Source organism: Gorilla gorilla, chromosome 22 (genome assembly GCF_029281585.2).
Source record: "Gorilla gorilla gorilla isolate KB3781 chromosome 22, NHGRI_mGorGor1-v2.1_pri, whole genome shotgun sequence".
NCBI lineage: Eukaryota > Metazoa > Chordata > Mammalia > Primates > Hominidae > Gorilla > Gorilla gorilla.
Window position 1 is genome coordinate 23,783,296 of NC_073246.2, and position 20,154 is coordinate 23,803,449.

At 35.5% G+C, this 20,154-nt stretch overlaps 1 long non-coding RNA gene across 1 annotated transcript in view; it reads left to right on the forward strand.

Annotated features, from left to right (window-relative positions):
- Positions 1-8,829, forward strand: part of LOC109024471 (uncharacterized) — a 50,373-nt gene extending 41,544 nt beyond the window's left edge. The window contains exon 5 of the long non-coding RNA XR_002003975.2: positions 8,593-8,829. This is a non-coding gene — a long non-coding RNA (uncharacterized lncRNA). The remainder of the gene's footprint in view (positions 1-8,592) is intronic.
- The last annotated feature ends 11,325 nt before the right edge of the window (positions 8,830-20,154 follow it).

Sequence of the window (20,154 nt, forward strand, 5' to 3'; positions counted from 1 at the left end):
AAAAAATATTTTTCTTAGTGTATAATGCCTAAAAGTTTATTATTGTCTAGAAATTTTGTAAAAAATGTATTTTAAAATATTAACCATTTAGTAATCTTCATAGATTAATTAACCTAATGGTTTAAGAAAGTGCATAGTTGCTTAACTACTTTAAAGGTTACTTCAGACACAAGCTAGTTCAGAATAAGTTTATGAATTAAATCTCTTTCTAAAACATAAAGTCCTGGGAAGTAAGCCAAGGTCAGTTTCTTGAAGCTAACCAAGTAGGCTAATAATAAGAACTCTTACATTAGCCAAACTGAATTATTCAGATGTAACCAGTAGTGTCTAAAATTTCCAAATTTCTTGGAACAACATCAATGTGATATTATGCTCTAATGTCTGGCTAGCTTCTGGAAAGATTTACTACATATCCATACTCTTTGGTTATTGCATTCTTAACAGGTGAATAGCATTTCTGATAGGACAAGATATTGGTCCATCCTGAAGGAGAGAAGAGGATTATTGCTACCACATGAAAACAAAGAGAAATAGATGGGTAATTTTCAGTGGGTTCGTTGCATTATGTAAACCTATTTAAGCACTTATTCTTATTACACCTTAAATGTATTTATTTTTAAAGCACATAAGAATCAAATTCCTTCTCCCTAATCTTTGTGATTCTCATGAAGTACTTCTGAGATGTGAATCAGGACTTTGCATTCTTAGCAAGCATCCAGGTGATTCTGTCGCAGATGAGTCACACATTGTATTTTTAGAAACACTGAGAGTAGCTGTGTTTTCCAATACACATAACTGTAAGTTTTCAGCAAGACTTGGTAGTGGGAGGCATTTAGTTTAAATGGGTAATGTGTTAAGGGATAAGCCTGCCCTAATATTTGGAGTGGCTGAATTGGTTAACAATATTCTATCAGGGAAAATTTCTTTACTTGACCTTCATTTTCACCTTTGATATGTATATACAGGTTAAGAGTAAGAATGGTGATTTGAATCCAATTAATGTGCATTTGCAAAGATTTAGATGATAAGAAGAGAATGTACCTTGACCTTGGACTAGAGAAGGAACGGAAATGTTATAGAAAAAATGAAAGGGTTATACAAGGAAACTTAATCCTAGGTAGAGCTTTACCCATGGGACTCAGCCTGGAAGGGAATAACTGAAACTGAGACTTAGAGGAAATTGAAGCTTGTAGCAGATTTGTGCCCAGGATAATGGCATGATTCTAAAGATTCCGCTTGCACAAACAGAGTAAATAAAACCTGGGCACTTTGGCTCACACCTGTAATCCCAGCACTTTGGGAGGCTGAGGTGGGCAGATCAAGAGGTCAAGAGATCGAGACCATCCTGGCCAACATGGTGAAACCCCATCTCTACGAAAAACACAAAAATTAGCTGGGCGTGGTGGTATGCACCTGTAGTCTCAGCTACTCGGGAGGCTGAGGCAGGAGAATCATTTGAACCCGGAAGGCAGAGGTTGCAGTGATCCAAGAGTAAGTAAAACCTAGGCACTTTGGCTCACGCCTGTAATCCCAGCACTTTGGGAGGCTGAGGTGGGCAGATCAAGAGGTCAAGAGATCGAGACCATCCTGGCCAACATGGTGAAACCTCATCTCTACTAAAAACACAAAAATTAGCTGGGCGTGGTGGTATGCACCTGTAGTCTCAACTACTCAGGAGGCTGAGGCAGGAGAATCATTTGAACCCAGAAGACGGAGGTTGCAGTGAGTCAAGATTACACCACTGCACTTTAGCCTGATGACAGAACGAGACTCCGTCTAAAAAACAAACAAAAAAAAGGCCGGGCCCAGTGGCTCACGCTTGTAATCCCAGCCCTTTGGGAGGCCGAGACGGGTGGATCACGAGGTCAGGAGATCGAGACCATCCTGGCTAACATGATGAAACCCCGTCTGTACTAAAAATACAAAAAATTAGCCGGGCGTGGTGGCGGGCGCCTGTAGTCCCAGCTACTCGGGAGGCTGAGGCAGGAGAATGGCGTGAACCCGGGAGGCTGAGCTTGCAGTGAGCCGAGATCAGGCCACTGCACTCCAGCCTGGGCGACCGAGCAAGACTCTGTCTCAAAAAAAAAAAAAAAAGTGTATAAAAGGAGGTGAAAAATTAGTGGGTTTAAAATTTTTTTTTTCTTAACAGTCTATCTCAAATGTCATTTATTCCAAGACCTAAAGGAAAAAAAGAGGAGCAAGATATACAAAAATCAGAGCAGACCATTCCAAACAGCTGTAATAAGGTAATAGATAGTACAATGACCCATAGAGAAAGTGAGAAAAAAAATCAAGATGCTTAAACATCCTGAAAGAAGCAAGGTTAGGTAATCAGGCAAGTATCAAATGATAGAGGACTTTTTTCTTTTTTCTTTTTTTTTTTTTAGAAAAAGTAAGTAGTTTGAATTTTATTCTAAGTGTGAGTAATTCTTTTGGAAAATTATAAGTAGGGGTGCTTATAACTCCAGATCTCTGTGGCATCCAAATGTAAAATTTTATTTCTTGCTCAATTACTTGTCAGCTGAAGATCGACTATAATTATGCCACCTGTCTTCTTTAGTTTTGAATGCAGGTTGCAGAAATGCTTCTCTCTGAGATAAGACATTCTCATGGAAAAGGAGAAAAGAAAAAGAAAATAGAATTGCAAAAGCACAAGATGGTTTAAAACTTCTACTTAGATGATTTAAACATGGCATATATCATGTCTGATCACCCTCCATTGGTTAAAGCAAGTCCTGATAATCCAAATGTTTTGGGAGGGCCATCATCTTCTTACAGGAAGGGTCAGTGAATAATTGGGGACAATATTTTCTTCTTTATCAAAAACACCCACGACATCATTGAATTTGAAGCTATATAGACAAGTGAATAAATAAATAAACAAGCTGAATGGAGATAGAAAAAAAGAGGAAAATCCAGAAAAAGACCAAAGAGCTCCTCTGTATTTAGAGGCAAAGTGGTGGAGGAGGAGTTCGCAAAGATGATTGAGGAGAAAAATCCAGTGTAGTAGCAAGGAAAAACAAAAAAAAATCTGCCATGGAGAAAAAGAAAATGTTTCCACAAAAAGAAGATTAACCATGTGGAATGGAGCTGAGAAATAAAATAAGGTAAAAGACATGAAACAATTAGATCTGTATTTGGCAACATTGTATTTGAAATGGCAACAATACGTTTATCCTGTTGGTATAATTTTTTTCCACCAGCAAATATTGTGTACTGGGTAAGGAGATGTAGGATAAAGGAAAATGATCTCAAAGAAGATGGGGGTGAGTTAGGGAGTAGATGGTAGCTGAAAACAACCCAGAGAGTCAACGATAGTGGTGATAGTCGCGCATATTATTGAATATATGGTTTAGGCTGTGGAGAAAGTAAAGTGAGATTTCAGGGGATAAAATATTCCAGGAAATAATAAAAGTTAAGGGATGGGAAGGGTTTCAGTTTCTTATATAAAGTTAAAGCCCCAATATTAAGCCGGCAGCCCACATGAGTTTGATATTAATCAGAATAGTGACAACAGTTGAAGTGAGAAAGTCTTTAAAGTAGATCTGTAAGTTCCTGGTGAATGAAGAGGTAGGACCACAAGGTTGGCAACTAAAGATGTTGTGTAGTGTGTGCACATATGTGTGTTTATGAGTAATCATGCCATTATTCTATATCACAGAATATTTACATATTAAATATAATGAGGTACCTTGGCAGTTATAACTGGTTTATGTGTTTCATTTGTTGAGAAATGTTGAAGGTACAATTCAGAATGCTGGAAATATTTATAACGGCAATCCCTCTACATCTTAAAGTTAGATGGTATGAACTTTCCCAATTCATTAAGTGATGTTCAGCAAGATTTTGCACTGCTTTTTAATGGCAATTTGCATCATAAAGGAAAGAATAGGAGTACGTTAATTGGTTCAAGAATTATTTTCCTAAGTAACTGCACTCATTTCCATTTTGGAGTGAGGCTCCAAAACTGAACTCAAGCTCTCTATGTCCTAGGTGACCTTGTTAGAATGCATGGTTATAATTATACTGAATAATCAATGGAAAAACAGGAAACTTCAAAGGCTAATGAATAGAATGCTCTATAGTATTTAAGGTTTTAAAAAAATGAGTAGCTTTTCATTTATTTTCTTTGTGCTTTTTGCAAAACTAATTCTCACATTTCACCTGCATGAACTCTAACTGGGGCATATGATATTCTGTTGATCATATAGGCTCGTCCCATTAATAACTCTATTGCTCACAAATTTATAGATTTCCATTTTCACCCACCACTTATCACTATTTGTTTTTTAAATAACTTTTATGTGATGCAAATTGCTTTTATGCTTCATCAAGACTGAAATCCTAAATAAAATAGTATTTTGTGATTTTATGTTAGAACACTTCATTGTCTTTGATCATATCCTCCGCCCTAATCTATTACTACCATCTAATCTAATCTACTACTAATCTAACATTAAAAACAAAAAAGTAAGAATTATCATTTTTCATTTACACTTAAAAATCCCTTTGGATTAACTATAATATTTGTCCTATTTTTAAAAAGTGCTTGCTCAAAAATATAGTTCAGAAAATTATGGTCTTAATAATTTATTAAACAAATTATCTCTAACAACCAGATAGGAAGAATAAGTTCTATTGCTGTATACCATTGCAGGATGACTATAGTTAACAAAAATATATTATATAGTTTTAAGATAGCTAGAAGGAGGATATTGAATATCCCTAACACAAATAAATGATAAAAGTTTAAGCTGATAGATATGTAAGTTAATCCTTATCTTCTCACTATACATTATGCGTATTGAAACATCACTAATACCCCAGAAATATGTACAATTATTATTTGCCAATAAAAGAAGATAAACAAAAACTAACACATGCTTAAAATAAAAAAAAAACATACTCTTCAAAGATAATAGTTCATTCAAATTCTTCAGAATATACCTTTCATTGCTATCAAAACAACAGATTTAAAGGACACTTGTTGGAATTCAGGCTGTTTACTGAATATAAGTACTTTCTTTTTTTTTCTTTTTTTTTTTTTTGTTGAGACAGAGTTTTGCTGTTGTCGCCCAGGCTAGAGTACAATGGCTCAGTCTCGGCTCACTGCAACCTCCGCCTCCCAGGTTCCAGTGATTCTCCTGCCTCAGCTTCCCAAGTAGCTGGGATCACAGGTGTGCGCCACCACGCCTGGCTAATTTTTGTATATTTAGTAGAGACGGTGTTTCACCATTTGGCCAGACTGGTCTCGAACTCATGACCTCAGGTGATCCACCCGTCTTGTCCTCCCAAAGTGCTGGGATTACAGGCCTGAGCCACCGCGCCTGGCTGAATATAAGTACTTTCTTAACAGATCTGAGTAGTTTTTAAATCTGTGCATGTGGATGATAGTAGGAAACAAATAATAAAATGTTTTAGTGAATAATGTAGAAAAATCTAAATCCACAGAACACTTGGTAAATAGCCCTGTTAATATAAAAATTTAGGGGAAAAAACTGGAAATAAAATAAAAAGAACATCTATTTACTAGATCACAAGTATCCTGTGAAAACCCAGTAGCTAAATTACCAGACTTTAAGCTGTGATTTTAGGGGATTTGGTTTCCGTCATTCTCTTGGTTCCTCAGGCCCACCAAGTTTCTGGCACCCTGGGCCCTGCTTTTGTAGCCATTGCGACTTGTGTTTCCGCCCCCTCTCTCCACCTTTCTTGAAGTGGTCATCTATTTAAAATGAACTTACCGAGTGCCTAATTTTTTCCAGGCAATTGTGCTAAGCACAGTGTTAAGATTCGCTAACTCCCATGAGGCATCAGTTCTTTGAGAATGTGTTTTCTTCAATTGCCTGGACATGGGCAGCTTCTCCTCCCCTTACAGTCAGAAATCTTGGAGAAAAGCCTTTAAACTTCCTGCGATGATAGATGACCACAGAGCACTGGACTTGAGAACACAGATTTTGAAAATAGAAAACTCTGCGATTGAATCTTCATGTAGTTTTGTAATGTGTCAATGTAGCTACACTGAAATACGTTTTTTATTTCCTTTTCTGTATGTTTCTGGCTAATTGGATCACAGAAGAGACTGTTGGGAGAGATTCAGAGGGCGAAAGTGAAGGGGCAGCCATTCTGTAGCTCTCCACTGTGTCACTCACTTGCTTGTTTCCTTACTTTGAGGCAGTGGCCAAGCCTGCAAAGGTTCCACCTTCCTTTTGTTCCTCTTTTGGCTTCATAAACTCCTGTGTCAGTTGTGTGTGTTAGGTCTGGCTTATGCAGAACACCCATACCAATGAGGTTCAGAGGCAGTAACAACTGACCTAGCGTTTAGCCTGCTCTCATTTGCTACAGCTTGCACTTTTGGGTTTCATTTACTGCTTGCTCTCACCCATCTAACATCTATCCCTCCTTCCCTGCTGCCTGTGTCCTGTGTACTTCAAGGTCCAACATCAAATACAAAGACAGAAGATTTACAGATACTACTTAACCAGTTTGCATATGGTCAAGCCTCTGAAAATACTGCATGAGGTCAAATCTCTATTGATTTATCTATTTCTGGTTCTCTGACTGAACACTGAGTGATATGCTTGATATCACCAATGACTAGCTAAGTGATTTGGGAGTAATAAGTGATTTATCTTCATTAAATCTGTTTTATTTACTACAAAGTAGGAGTTTTGTGTGAAATAAAAATTAATGTAGGTACTGCACTTAGCAAGAGATCAAACATGTTATAAACACTCAATCAATAGTATCAGTTATCATTACTCTGTCCTAACAACTATCGTGTTTTCATTCTCTTTGCTATTGGACTAAATACAAAACAAAATACAACAACAGAAAAAAATAAACAACCAACAAATACACAAAGAAATTACTACTATTCCCCAATGGCAACTTAATCTTATTATTTCCTTCCAAGAGCCTGCAAAACAAGAAAAATAAAAACATCTATTAGATTCAGTATTTATCTCAAGCTCATTACACATAAACAAATTGTCCCTAATAATCAATATGGGAAGCATGCTTCTACAGAAAACATTTGAATTATTTAAATAGCATTGGTTTTTGCCTATGTGATTCTTGTTGTAAGAACATTCCTTGCATTAGTTTGAAAATAGAAACATCTAGAAAATCTACTAGATGATATTTAGTGTTTTTTTAGTATTTCTTAGTTTCTCAAGTCATGGAAAAAAGCATGTTTTAATGTTTTTAACATGGGATAAAGTTGACTTGGTTCCAGAAACCAATTAATTACATGGGAAAAGACAGAAAAATTAAAAATTGTGAAAATGAAAAATAATTTTTACATTACTATATATATAAAAAATCATACTTAGGGACATAGAACCTGTACAATGGAGAAAATCATTAGTTGCCTAAAACAGTTAAATGTCCATATCTTTCTGTGGCTCTGATTTATTAGATATAAAATGGTGCATTTATTAAAATATCCTTGGAAGTGTCAAAATATTATAAAAACATTATAATAAAGGTGATATATCCTGAATATAATTTAATAAAATTTATAAATTTATTAACCTATATATTGTATGTATACAAAAGATATATACAGAGAGAGAAAGAGCTATAGAGAGAAGAAATAAGAACACTCAAACATAGCTGATAGAAATGTAAATTGGTGTAGCTTTTAAAAAGTTAAGGAAGAAAATGTTTTAGTATATATTAAAACAAATGTGTATACATTTGAATTAAGCAATTTCATTTTCTGGAGTTAAGACAAAGACACATTTCCAACAATATGAAAATGCACCTGCAGCAGGTTGTTCATTGTTTTTAATAGCAAGATGTTTGGTGAAGATGCATTCATACACATAAGAGATTGACTGAATACACTATTACAATTACACACTGAAGTCTATGTTTCTGATTTAAGAAAACTTTGGGAGGCCGAGGCGGGTGGATCATGAGGTCAGGAGATCGAGACCATCCTGGCTAATACAGTGAAACCCCCTCTCTACCAAAAATACAAAAAATTACCCATGGTGGCGGGCGCCTGTAGTCCCAGCTACTCGGGAGGCGGAGGCAGGAGAATGGTGTGAACCTGGGAGGCGGAGCTTGCAGTGAGCCTAGATCACGCCACTGTACTCCAGCGTGGGCGACAGAGACTCTGTCTCCAAAAAAAAAAAAAAAAAAAAAAAGAGAAGAAAACAAAAACTGAGGGATATCTGTTTTGCCAATAGTGGAAAAACAGTCATACAATGTTAAGTGAAAAAAAACCTTATAGCGTATATATAGTGTGCTATCATATGTGTAAAAGAAAGAGGAGTAATAGGAAATATACATATATTTGCTTATTTTTGCAAAACAAAACCCAGGAATGATAAATCTAAAACTAATGATATTGCCCATATTAGTGGGTTGAATAGTGTCCCCCAAAATTCATGTCTACTGCAAACCTATGAATGTCATCTTATTTGAAAATAAGGTCTTTGTACATACGGTCACGTTAAGATGAAGTCATATTGGATTAGAGTAGGCCTTAAGTCCTTATTTTTGCTATAACTTTTTAGAGTAGCAGTATAGAGTAGTAGCAGAGTAGTAGAGTAGAGGTTCTTTTTGTGTATTTATTTTTTTTAGGAGAAGAAGACTTAGAGACACAGACATACAGAGGGAAGAAGGCCATGGAAAGACAAAGGCAAAGATTGGAGTTGTACTGCCACAAGCCCAAGAATGCGGAAACCACCAGGAGCTAGAAGAAACAAGCAAGGATTCTTCCCTGGATTGATCTTTCAAAGGGAGCGCAGCCCTGCTGACACTTTAATTTCAGACTTCTAGGCTGCAGAACCATGAAAGAATAAATTTCCTTTGTTTCAAGCCACGCTGCTTCTGTTGTTTTCTTATGGCAGTCCTGGGAAACTAATATATCTATTCATACATAGAAATGGAAATGGGGAGAAATGGTGTTAAAGAAAGAGTGAGCTTCTTAGACTCCCCTTTTTGGTATAGGTTTTACTTTTGGACCCATGTTAATATTTTACATAATTAATAAAATAAAATTAAGAAGTTTGAGGGAAACATCTTTAAAATGAAAAACAAACCAACAAACAAATGAACCTAACAGTATTTCCATTCAACGTATTGGAAAAATGCAACCAAACTGAAGGGTGGAGCAAAGAAGGAATCCAAATAACTTGCAAACACATTAGCACAGTATTTTGACTATAATACCTTCAGTGTAAAGACAAAAAAGACTTTCTAGAAGGTTCTGTAACCTCGTTAGCAATATTTTTGTATTGGCATGGATTGATACTTTTAGAACTGCTTTCAATGTAATCTAAGACTGACAAATGAGATTATATACTGTGGACAATGGTTGCACTGTTGGAAAAGGGAGTAACCATATAAAAAGGAGTTGGGGAATAGAGCAGATCTAGTGTGGAATTTAAATTGGGAATATCAGCTTATGAAATAGATAGATACATACATGTACAGATGTATGTATACATGTATGGATCTGTGTATATTATAGACATATATTAATATATTATGTATTCTAGTGCTCTAAATATCAATTCTGAGACAACTGGAGCTATTCAAGACTTCTTCCATACACTATATGGTCAGTTTCATTTGGGTCTCAAAGTACAAGATCCGCCAGTTACTTGTTATTAATTTTTCCATGGCATAGTCACACATATTTTTACCTGCTTTGAAACAGCTTTTATGATGTTATGTTTTAAAACTTATGAAAATGAATATTTGCAGGGATAAATGATTATAAAGTATTTAAAAGTTTGATGTAATATCATCCAAATTGACAGATCATATTCGGTGAAAACATTACAGCTAATTAGAGGACAATATTTCTTAGATTTCTACCCCCAAAAAGTAATTCATTTTATCCTCCATTTTGAGTGGTGCTGAAAAAAAGTATTAAACAGAGTTCTCAAAATATGCTATAACTAGTAGAAATTATTTTTTTAATTTCTAGTGTTTTCATTTTTCAAAGTAAAATTTATTTAAAATTTATATCAAAAATTAAGATTTATCAGACTATGTCTACTTTGGCAAAATAAACTGTTTTTGTGATCATTTTGTCTTTCACTATGAGGCAAATTATTAAGGTGAGTTTTCTTTTCAGCTTATTACAATTATCCTAATAGACAGCACAGGATGCTGTCAAAGTCTTAGTTTTGAGGGTTAATATTAAATCACCATTCTTATATTTCTCTTCCTCATTAGATCAATAATGCAAAAGGTCTAATGTAATGTCAAAGGACTTGCATTCATCAAACTGGAAATACCTTGTGGCTGTTCATTAGGGTTATGCCTTCCCCGCTTTTAGAAACTATTACTGAGGGATTTTTATTCAACCAATGAATACCTATAGGATATTTTATGAACCAAGTTAGAAAATAGACTGGGGGAAATGTATGGATAATTGGTAACCGGAACAAAACAGAATAAGTCCAAGATTATGAAACATAAATTCCTTTCTGTGCTAGAATAAAAATTGTACAAATACAATATTATTCAAAACACATATACTGTAGATTTGGAGACTCTTGTTTATCACCATTTGCCTTATATAATATTTGCATTTAATAGAAACCAAATAATTTGAAATTAACTTTGTAGCCATATTTTATTAATTTTACATTTAATTTTTATTAGTTGGGTGATACTCAGTGTACTGCTTATAGTCTGAAGCAGTTTTTTGAAATCTGTATTGAAACTTTTAAAAAATATCTAGTGGAGCTTCTTTACATCATTCTTCAGTTTGCCATTTATTTTTGTCAATATGCTAACTTCTCACAAATGCTTTGCCTCGTGTTATAATAGTCCAAAAATTATCCTAATGTTTCCTTAAAAAGTAGTTTTCTAAAGAATCTGCTACATTAATAACTTCATGTAACATTTAACATGTAATTAAACAACATATTATGGATTTACTGAGTTATTGAGTTAGGAGATTTTCACTGAAATAACAAACTGTATAGCCGATTCAGTTATAGCTGGTATGTTGTAAAAGCAAGAAACAGACAGATTTATAGTCACTTAAAGTCATATAAACTGCATAATTTCTGTAATGTATAATGTTATGTAAATTGAAAGTACACACATTAAAAGATGCTTTACATCATTAATTATTAATAAAATGCAAATTAAAAACCACAATGAGATACTATGACATGCTTGTTTAAATGGCTAATATTAAAAGAGGCTATCTGAAGTATTGCAGAGAAGAGGGTGGAACTGGAACTCTGATCCTCTGACTATGTGTATGTAAAATGACACAACTACTTTAGAAAAACAGCTCAACAGCTTGTTTTGTTTTGTTTGCTAAGCATATGTCAGCCATATGGTATAGCCAGTCTACTCCTAGATATTTACCCAAAGGAATAAAAAGGAAATATATGTCCGTATATCATGTATCATTGTAAGAGATACTTGTAATAGTCAAAATCAACCTAAATGCCTATGAATAGGTGAATACATAACACATTATAATGTACCCAACAAATGGAATATTAGCAACAAAAATGGGGGAACTGCTGATAAAATCAACACCATGGATGAACCTGAAAATGTTCCTGAATAAACGAAGCCAAGACCTTCCCCTCCCCAAAAAAGAGTATGTATTAGATGATTCCATTTATACAAAACTCAACAAAAGGCAGACTAACTTGTATTGATAAAAAGCAGGCAATTATTGTTTGGGGATGGAAAGGCAAGGTAGAATGGATGAGAGGCAGGTATTACCAAGAAGCATGAGGAAATTTTGGGGGATGATGACATGTTCACTATTTTGATTGTGGGGAGTATTTCACAGTGTCAAAATTATTCAATTTTATCCTTTAAATCTTCGCAGTTGCAAAAGGTTTTACAGAACAGGTGTTATTTTAAAGCATCCTTTAAAAGAGTGTGTTTTCATTCTCTGTCGTCACGTGCCCCATGTTGGGCTCCTTGAACCACAACTCTGTCGATGCAGACCATGCCTCTCCTTCACTGCCTTATTCCAAGTCTCAACCACCACAGGCTGCTCTAGTCAAGCTCTCCTTCTTCCTTCTCAGGCATGCGTCAGACATCAATTCCCCAAATCTCCAGCTGCTGGAAACAAATATTTAAGCTTTTCAAGTGGCACTGCACCCATAGACTTTAAGCAAATGGCACACATTTTTCACCTTGTTGAAGATACGAATTTAGGTCTTTCTAATTATACCTTTTATGTTAGATATAAGTGAGTTCTCAAACTGGTTCGTAACCACCTACCTAGTTGGAAATGCAACACTTATTATTTTTTGTCTCAGACAAAGCTACTTGGAAATGCTACTTGGAAATGCAATACCTCTTATTTTTATGTCTCAGATAAAAGTGAGTTAGGAAACTTCCCTTTAACAATCTGTTACAGATATACTGACTCAAGAAATATTTATTCAATATCTACAGTATTTAAGGTAATGTACCTGGTTCTGTAGAACATAAAGAGGTAAACATATTATATCCTCAAATACCTTTAATATAATCTAATATGAAAAACTAGATATGTGGTATAATTCAGAGAGTGGCATGCTACAAAAAAAGATACAAATGAAGTGCAATGGGAAATTATAGACACAAAGGTGTCCTTTATTCTGGATTTTCAGGATTCGGGCCAGTGGAGAGAATAAGAAAGAACATTCCTGCGGAAAGCTTATGTGAGTAAAAGATGAGTAAAATATGAAGTATGATAACTTTATAAGTAAAATAATTCTTTACCACTGGTTATTTCCAATTAGAATAATAATTCAATTTTACAACTTCAGACCTCATGACTTTGGTGTTATCCAACTATCTATTAGTATGTTTCTGAATACATTTAAATGAACCAGTTGAAATATATATGTGCATATTAAATTCCAAAAATATAATAAATCACAGAGTTTCATTTACAGTTTATTAGTGAGTAGATTACCTCCTCTGCTTCCTGGCTGCTTTCATATTGATCTGAGATTTAATAGCCAGATAGAAATGATACTTACACATTGAAATTGCCCATAATAATGAGTTTTTCTTTTTGTATTCTATGAACAGCATAACAATGTCTTATGATAATTAAAATAATCTGCCATGTCATGAAAAGCACACAATTTAGAGATGACAAAACCAAAAGGAAAAAAAGTTATGTAATGAATGTATTGTAATAAAATTTTCTTAATTCTTGATCTAACTCTATGAGGATGTTTATGAAATGAGAATATGTAAATCACGCTTGAGATGCCAGGTACTTTAAGGGTAAGATTTTTCTGGTAACAATGGTTAGGTCGGGGAGGCTGTCAATCAGGAACATGCTGCACAGTAACTGATCTCTGAAGGCTCACACTTTAATGACACAACCAATAGAGTGTGTATTGGATATAAGGAAAAAGAAGAAACTATAAAATTGTGTGTGTATGTGTCTGTGTGTGTGTATTCACCTGTATCTGTGTACACACATTCTCTTATTCCCAAACAGGAAGCAATGGTCATTGTCCTGGCTCCTTGCTACTTCTTTGCACCACTCAAAAGTGCCTTCCCTCGGAATGCAGGCCACATTGTTATTTAAACTGGACTTCGCTTTCACTATCATTATCTGGCATCTTTTAACATCTTCTTCTTCTTTATCTCACTCAGTCCTTTTATTTCAAAGAAGTTCATAGAGAAGCAGTAAAATCAAACATTTAGATTTGGTGGCAGCAAAGAGGTGAGTATGATTAGCATTTTGACCTATGTAAATGACACGTTTGTTATAGCCTATCTAGGAAATTTGCCTCTCATAATAATTATTTAAAATATATCACTAGGGTTGCCATTGCTAAATTAGGCATTGTAACTTCAATTATATTTTAATTACATAACAAAATGATAAACCAATTTTAAAAACTATTGACATATAAAGTAGTATACAAAATCAACATTTTGTTTTAAATTATTTAATAAAATTTTATCATCTAGTCAATTAGTTGGCATGACGGTAATTTTTAAATATCTGATATTTTTCAAAGAAGACTATAATATTCACAGTTCTTTGTGGTTTAAAAACACTTTTATCTGTTTTTCCAGTTGAAATAATTATAGTTTAGGGCTGGGCATGGTGGCTTATGCCTGTAATCCCAGCACTTTGGGAGACTGCGGCAGGTGGATCACTTGAGGCCAGGAGTTGGAGACCAGCCTGGCCAACCTAATGAAACCCTATTTCTACAAAAAATACAAAAATTAGCCGGGTGTGGTGGTGTGCACCTGTAGTCCCAGCTACTTGGGAAGCTGAGGCAGAGAATCGTTTGAACACAGGAGGTGGAGGTTGCAGTGAGCTGAGATCATGCCACTGCACAAAACAAAACAAACAAACAAATAAAAACAAGAAAAAAAGAAATAATTATACTTTAGGATAAAGTAGGAAATGGATTTTTTTTTAATATTTGAAAAAGGGTGCTAACAAGCTCAGAGAAATTAAGAGACTTATTCAATGGTCTTCTGACTCCATGCCTTTTATTTTTTCTATAATATTTTAAACACGATGATTGATATGGTTTGGATTTGTGCCCCCAACCAAATTTCATGTTGAATTGTGATTCTCAATATTACAGGAGGGGCCTGGTGGGAGGTGACTGGATCATGGGGGTGGATTTCCTCCTTGCTGTTCTCGTGATAGTGAGTGAGTTCTCACGAGATCTAATTGTTTAAAAATGTGTAGCAGCTCCCTGCTTTGCTCTTCCTCCTGCTCCAGCCATGTAGGGCATGCCTCCTTCCTCTTCGCCTTCTGCCATGATTGTAAGTTTCCTGAGGTCTCCCCAGACATGCTTCCTATAGAGCCTGCATAACCATGAACAAATTAAACCTCTTTTCTTTATAAATTACCCAGTCTCAGGTATTTCTTTATACGGTACAATAACTGACTAATACAATGATATTTAGAAATAAGAGACATGGATATTTTGAATAGGTTGCCACGTAGTAAAACAAATTGAAAAACAAACTAAAAATATGCATTTATCTAAACAACTATAAAAGGTATACAGTCAGTAAGGAAAGTACATTTGTAAAGGAAATTAATCACTAATATGAGACTAAAATGCATGATGATAAAATGACCTCACAAAACTACAGATGAAGTAGATCTAGGAAGGTTATAATTCGCCATAAGCTTAAGAAAAATACTCACTAATCTAACTTTCTGCTGGGTATAGAGGGATTTATTTAATAAGTGCAAACATTGTGTATTTTCCTTAAGAAGTCTAATTGCTGAAGAAAGTCTAATAAATTAAAACGAGCAGTATGAAGTTAATTAAAAGCTAAATCTGGGATGCATGTGGTGGCTCACACTTATAATCTGAGCACTTTGAGAGGCTGAGGCAGGAGGGTCACTTGAGACCAAGAGTTCCAGACCAACCTGGACAACACATCAAGGCTCTGTCTCTACAAGAAATTTTTAAACAGAAAGAAAATTAGCCAGGTTTAGTGGCACAGATCTGTCATCCCAGCTATTTAGGAGCCTGAGATGGAAGACTACTTGAGCCTAGGGGGTCGAGGCTTAAGTGAACTATGATTACAACACTGAACTCCAGCCTGGGTAAGAGAGTGAGTCTCTGTCTCAAAAAAGAAAAAAAAAAAGAAGAGGTAAACTGTGAAGCTCGGAAATTGTAGCATAGAGAGAGATAAAAGTATGCTAGTATCTAGAAGTTAGAGGCTGACTTAAATCTTAAAGATCAGTGGTAGTAGGATTAGAAAAAAAATGAAAAGAAAGATGAGGTAATTCATAAAGAAAGACAAAAATGAGCAACTATGCAACACAGTGAAGAGATTAATATAAGTATAGAAAATTTATGTAGAGAGGAGATAGCTATTAAGGCCAAGTGGGTGATGGGCTTAGACAAGTATGATAGATCTGGATTTTGTGAGAAGGCTTTGCACTCTGACTCTGAATGCAGGTTTCAAATAGATACAGAAAATTTGTGAAGAGGTAAAAAGAAATCCTATACATCTACCTTGGCACTAATCAGGAACTTGATCCTTTTATTTATCTGTTGCTGGATATTTATATGTATATATTTTTTTCCATTGGGCTTACAAATTTCCATTTCTGCTATGGGCAGGGGAAGTTTGTAAAATTAAAGTTAAAAGAAATTCAGTTTGTTTTAATTTTAAAATGGTCTCCTTTGGGGGAAACGCTAAGTCTTCTAATAAGCCCTCTGCTCCTTATTATTGCTGACATGTAGAAGATTCTTATATGTCCTCATCATAATGGGACAATGGACCTATGCTCTGATTTGGATCCTTATGCTGTCCTCGGGCTCATGAATTAATACTCCTTAGCAGTAAGTGTCTTCCTGCCATCTAGGCTGCAAGAAGTGGCCACAGTCAGAGACTTCAGGGCCCTCCTAGTGGGTCCATCCCCACCATGACTCTTGCAGATCCTGTTGAATCCTGAGTACTCAAACATGTCCTTCATTCAGTATTTGTCCTAGGCTCTTTGTGATGGTTAATACTGAGTGTCAACTTTATTGGATTGAAGGATGCAAAGTCTTGTTCCTGGGTGTGTCTGTGAGGGTGTTGCCAAAGGAGATTAACATTTGAGTCAGTGGACTGGGAGAGGCAGACCCATCGTCAATCTGGGTGGGTGCCATCTAATCAGCTGCCTGTGTGGCTAGAATAAAGCTGGCAAGAGAAGATGGAGAGCAGACTTGCTGAGTCTTCCGGCCTTCATCTTTCTCTTGTGTTGCATGCTTCCTGCCTGATAAGGTTTGGCTGTGTCCCCACTCAAATCTCATCTTGAATTGTAGCTCCCATAATTCCCTTATGTTGTGGGAGGGACCCAGTGGGAGATAATTGAATTATCCATCAGTTTCCTCTATACTGTTCTCGTGGTAGTGAATAAGTCTCATGAGATCTAATGGTCGGGAAACCCCTTTTGCTTTGCTCTCATTCTTCTCTTGTCTGCCACCATTTTGAGACGTGCTTTTCACCTTTCACCATGATTGTGAGGTCTCCCCAGCAATGTGGAACTGTAAGTCCATTAAACCTCTTTCTTTTGTAAATTGCCCAGTCTAGGGTATGTCTTTATCAGCACTGTGAAAATGGACTAGAACATCAGACTCCAAGTTCTTCAGCTTTTGGACTCTTGGACTTACACCAGTGGTTTGCCAGGGGCTGTCAGGCCATTGACCACAGACTGAAGGCTGCATTGCTGGCTTCCCTACTTTTGAGATTTTGGGACTCGGACTGATCCACCACTGACTTCTTTGCTCCTCAACTTGCAGATGGCCTATCATGAGGCTTTACCTTGTGAGTGTGCGAGTCAATTCTCTTTAATAAACTCCTTTCATTTATAAATCTCTCTTATGAGTTCTGTCCCTCTAGAGAACCCTGACTAATACACTCTTTAAGCTGTAGCCTTGGTAATGGAATCAACACCTACCCTCAGTACAAAACAGACCTACCGGTTCTGAACTATGTCTACACAACACTCAAGATTTGATGCTTAACCTTATAGGTGGCATTTTCCCCCAAATTCTTAAGTCCGTCTCTGAATTTAAACAAACCAAATACTGTTTCTCTTCTAAAATTATGTAGGTATATGACTTTCTTCAAGGTGGTCCCAATTCTCTAATACAGTCAATAAGTTGGTGCTATAATAATTACTCAATATTTGATATTTTCAAAGGAGAACTTTGTTTTTTATAGTTCTTCTTGGTTTAAATACACTTTCATATACTTTTTTCTATTTTGAATAATTTTAGTTTATGATAAAGTAGGAAATGGATTTCAAAAATATTTTTATATGAACAAATAAGCAAAAGTCCTGCTAGATCCAATCTCCTTCTTACTCTGGGAACATCTTATAGCGTTGTGGCTCTTTCTCTATGAAGTTATGACCTAGATGAGAGTTGAAAAACCTCAAGTCTGACTGTGCTCTTGCTCCTTCTTTCTCTCTGCACAAACAGTTAATTTCATAGGGGCTACCACTTTGCCTTGTTCTCCTCTTTCCAAGAGATATTCACCCTTCCCACTTTTATAGGATAGACAAAAGTTCTCATTTGGACATGACTAATGGCCTACAGAATAACATGAATTATGAAAGTATTTACTATATATTAATTTAATATTTTCACAATATTATTTGTATATTAACTGACTTCTGTATGTATTTTGTTATAAAACATATATTATCTTAGCACTAGCACGAAATTCCAGGCCATAAAGGTGAAAGAGTAAATCAGATAGTCTATGTTCTTAATGAGATTACAGTAAGGCAGGAAAGAAAAATAATTGAATAGAAACTTACAAAAAAGTGTTACAAAGATTTTGAAAAAGGAGAAATCTTCAGCGGCATACAGCGGAGTAGAGAGAGCTCACCTTCAGGCCAGGGATGAAAGGGGAAACACCTGGCAACAAACCAGAAGAGCTTTGACTTCATGTGACAGTTAACAGGGACTGGCTTCATACTGGATGAAGGTATCTGATGCTACATTACGAAACTAGTCTGATGGTAGAAGATAAGTGCATTGGAGGAGAGTGTGACAAGGATAAATGATACTGTCAGAGACCTCAAATTGTTGACGTAGAAATGAATTGCAAAGAGAACATTTTGGGGGAAATGCTATCCATAAGTTTGAAAAATAATAATTACTGAAACTGGCATTTATGGCCATGGGGAAATGTCATGATAAAATGTAATCCAATAAGATACTGAGAAGTACTAAATAATTATGGCAGAAATGGAAAGCAATCTCTCTGCTGTTCTACATCAATCAGGTTTCTATAATTGTGTCTAGTTTTAGATGCTGACCTTATTTAAGAAAGGCTGAAAAAGGAGATGGTCAGAGAAGAGAAACAAAGATAATTAACCCTCTGGCAAATAGTAATATTAAATGAATTAGATTTGTTTAGCTTAGATAAAGGAAGGACAAGGGTAATCTGATTATAGAAATGACTCATACATAGAGTAATTAGGAGGGAAATGCAGTTTTCTATGTCCACACAGGACTAAACAAAAGGAAATTGACTTTAATAAAGCAGTAATTGTATTTCTAGATTTGTTTAAAAAAAAAAAACACCATTTAAACACTACTACTAATCAGCTACTGCTCTATATTTACCATGTTTGTGTAGGTTCCCACAGGACTGTCTCTTAGAGTCTCCATTAGCATCTGTCTGTGCTGACTGCTCTACTCATGTGGTTAGAGATTTAGGACTAGATGTACTCATGGGTGTGTGATTTAAACACATTTGCAACAGTTTCTTAATCTGATTTCATAGATGCGCTCTGACAAGTGATTGAAAACACTGTAACTCTGCTCTTTTAAGTCAATAGCCTCCCCATAAAGTGTGATCTAAGTTTGCAGGGAAACAGAAAAAAGATCTGCAAGTTGTTCTGTTAGTTTTTATCTTATTGCAAAAAGTGAAAATCAACTCCTTATAAATATATTATTAATCAAGAGAGTTTTTAACATATTTTTAAGAAATTTTATAACTCACTTTATGATTTTTACCTGTTTTAGTTATATGGAAAAATCTGAAGTTACTAAAAAATTAAACTAGATATTTCTAAGTGACTCGAGAAAGTTCACGATGACTGATTTTATCATTTTTTACAAATACATAGAAACTTCCTGTGTATCGAAACTTTCTGTACCCCCTTCCTATAAACTCCTATAAGTTGCCTGTCCACAAACTGTGTATGTAATCTAGGGTCAATGGAAGGAGCTTAAACTCTACCTATAAGAGAGGAACATCAATGTATTTGAGAACATAAGTTAAATCCACCACAGTACTATACATACATATATTTATGAAAAATTTTTGTGCTGTGCTAAAAAACCTATTTCTTGCATGCTCTTTTAACCTTTAAATCTATAAAGGTCCAGTGCATTAAACAAGTCATATGTGTCCAGGAGCAACAGTCAAAACGGTTATACTAGCAAGAACTTGGGAGAAGGTTGAGCTTTGAGTGTGATGTATTGTAAACAGTTAGTCTGGAAGAAAATTGGATAGCGCAAGCACAGGAAGATCAGAAGGTGGAATCACAACTTTGTTTCGAAGGCACAGGTCGCTAACACATTTGTTTGGGCTTGCTTGTTTGCTTCTTCTTATTATTTACTATGAAAAGCAGGGATGCCAAGGTGACATGTGCTTAAGAACTGTAGGTTAGGTAGTATCAGTGGTAAGCTGGTGTGAGTCCAA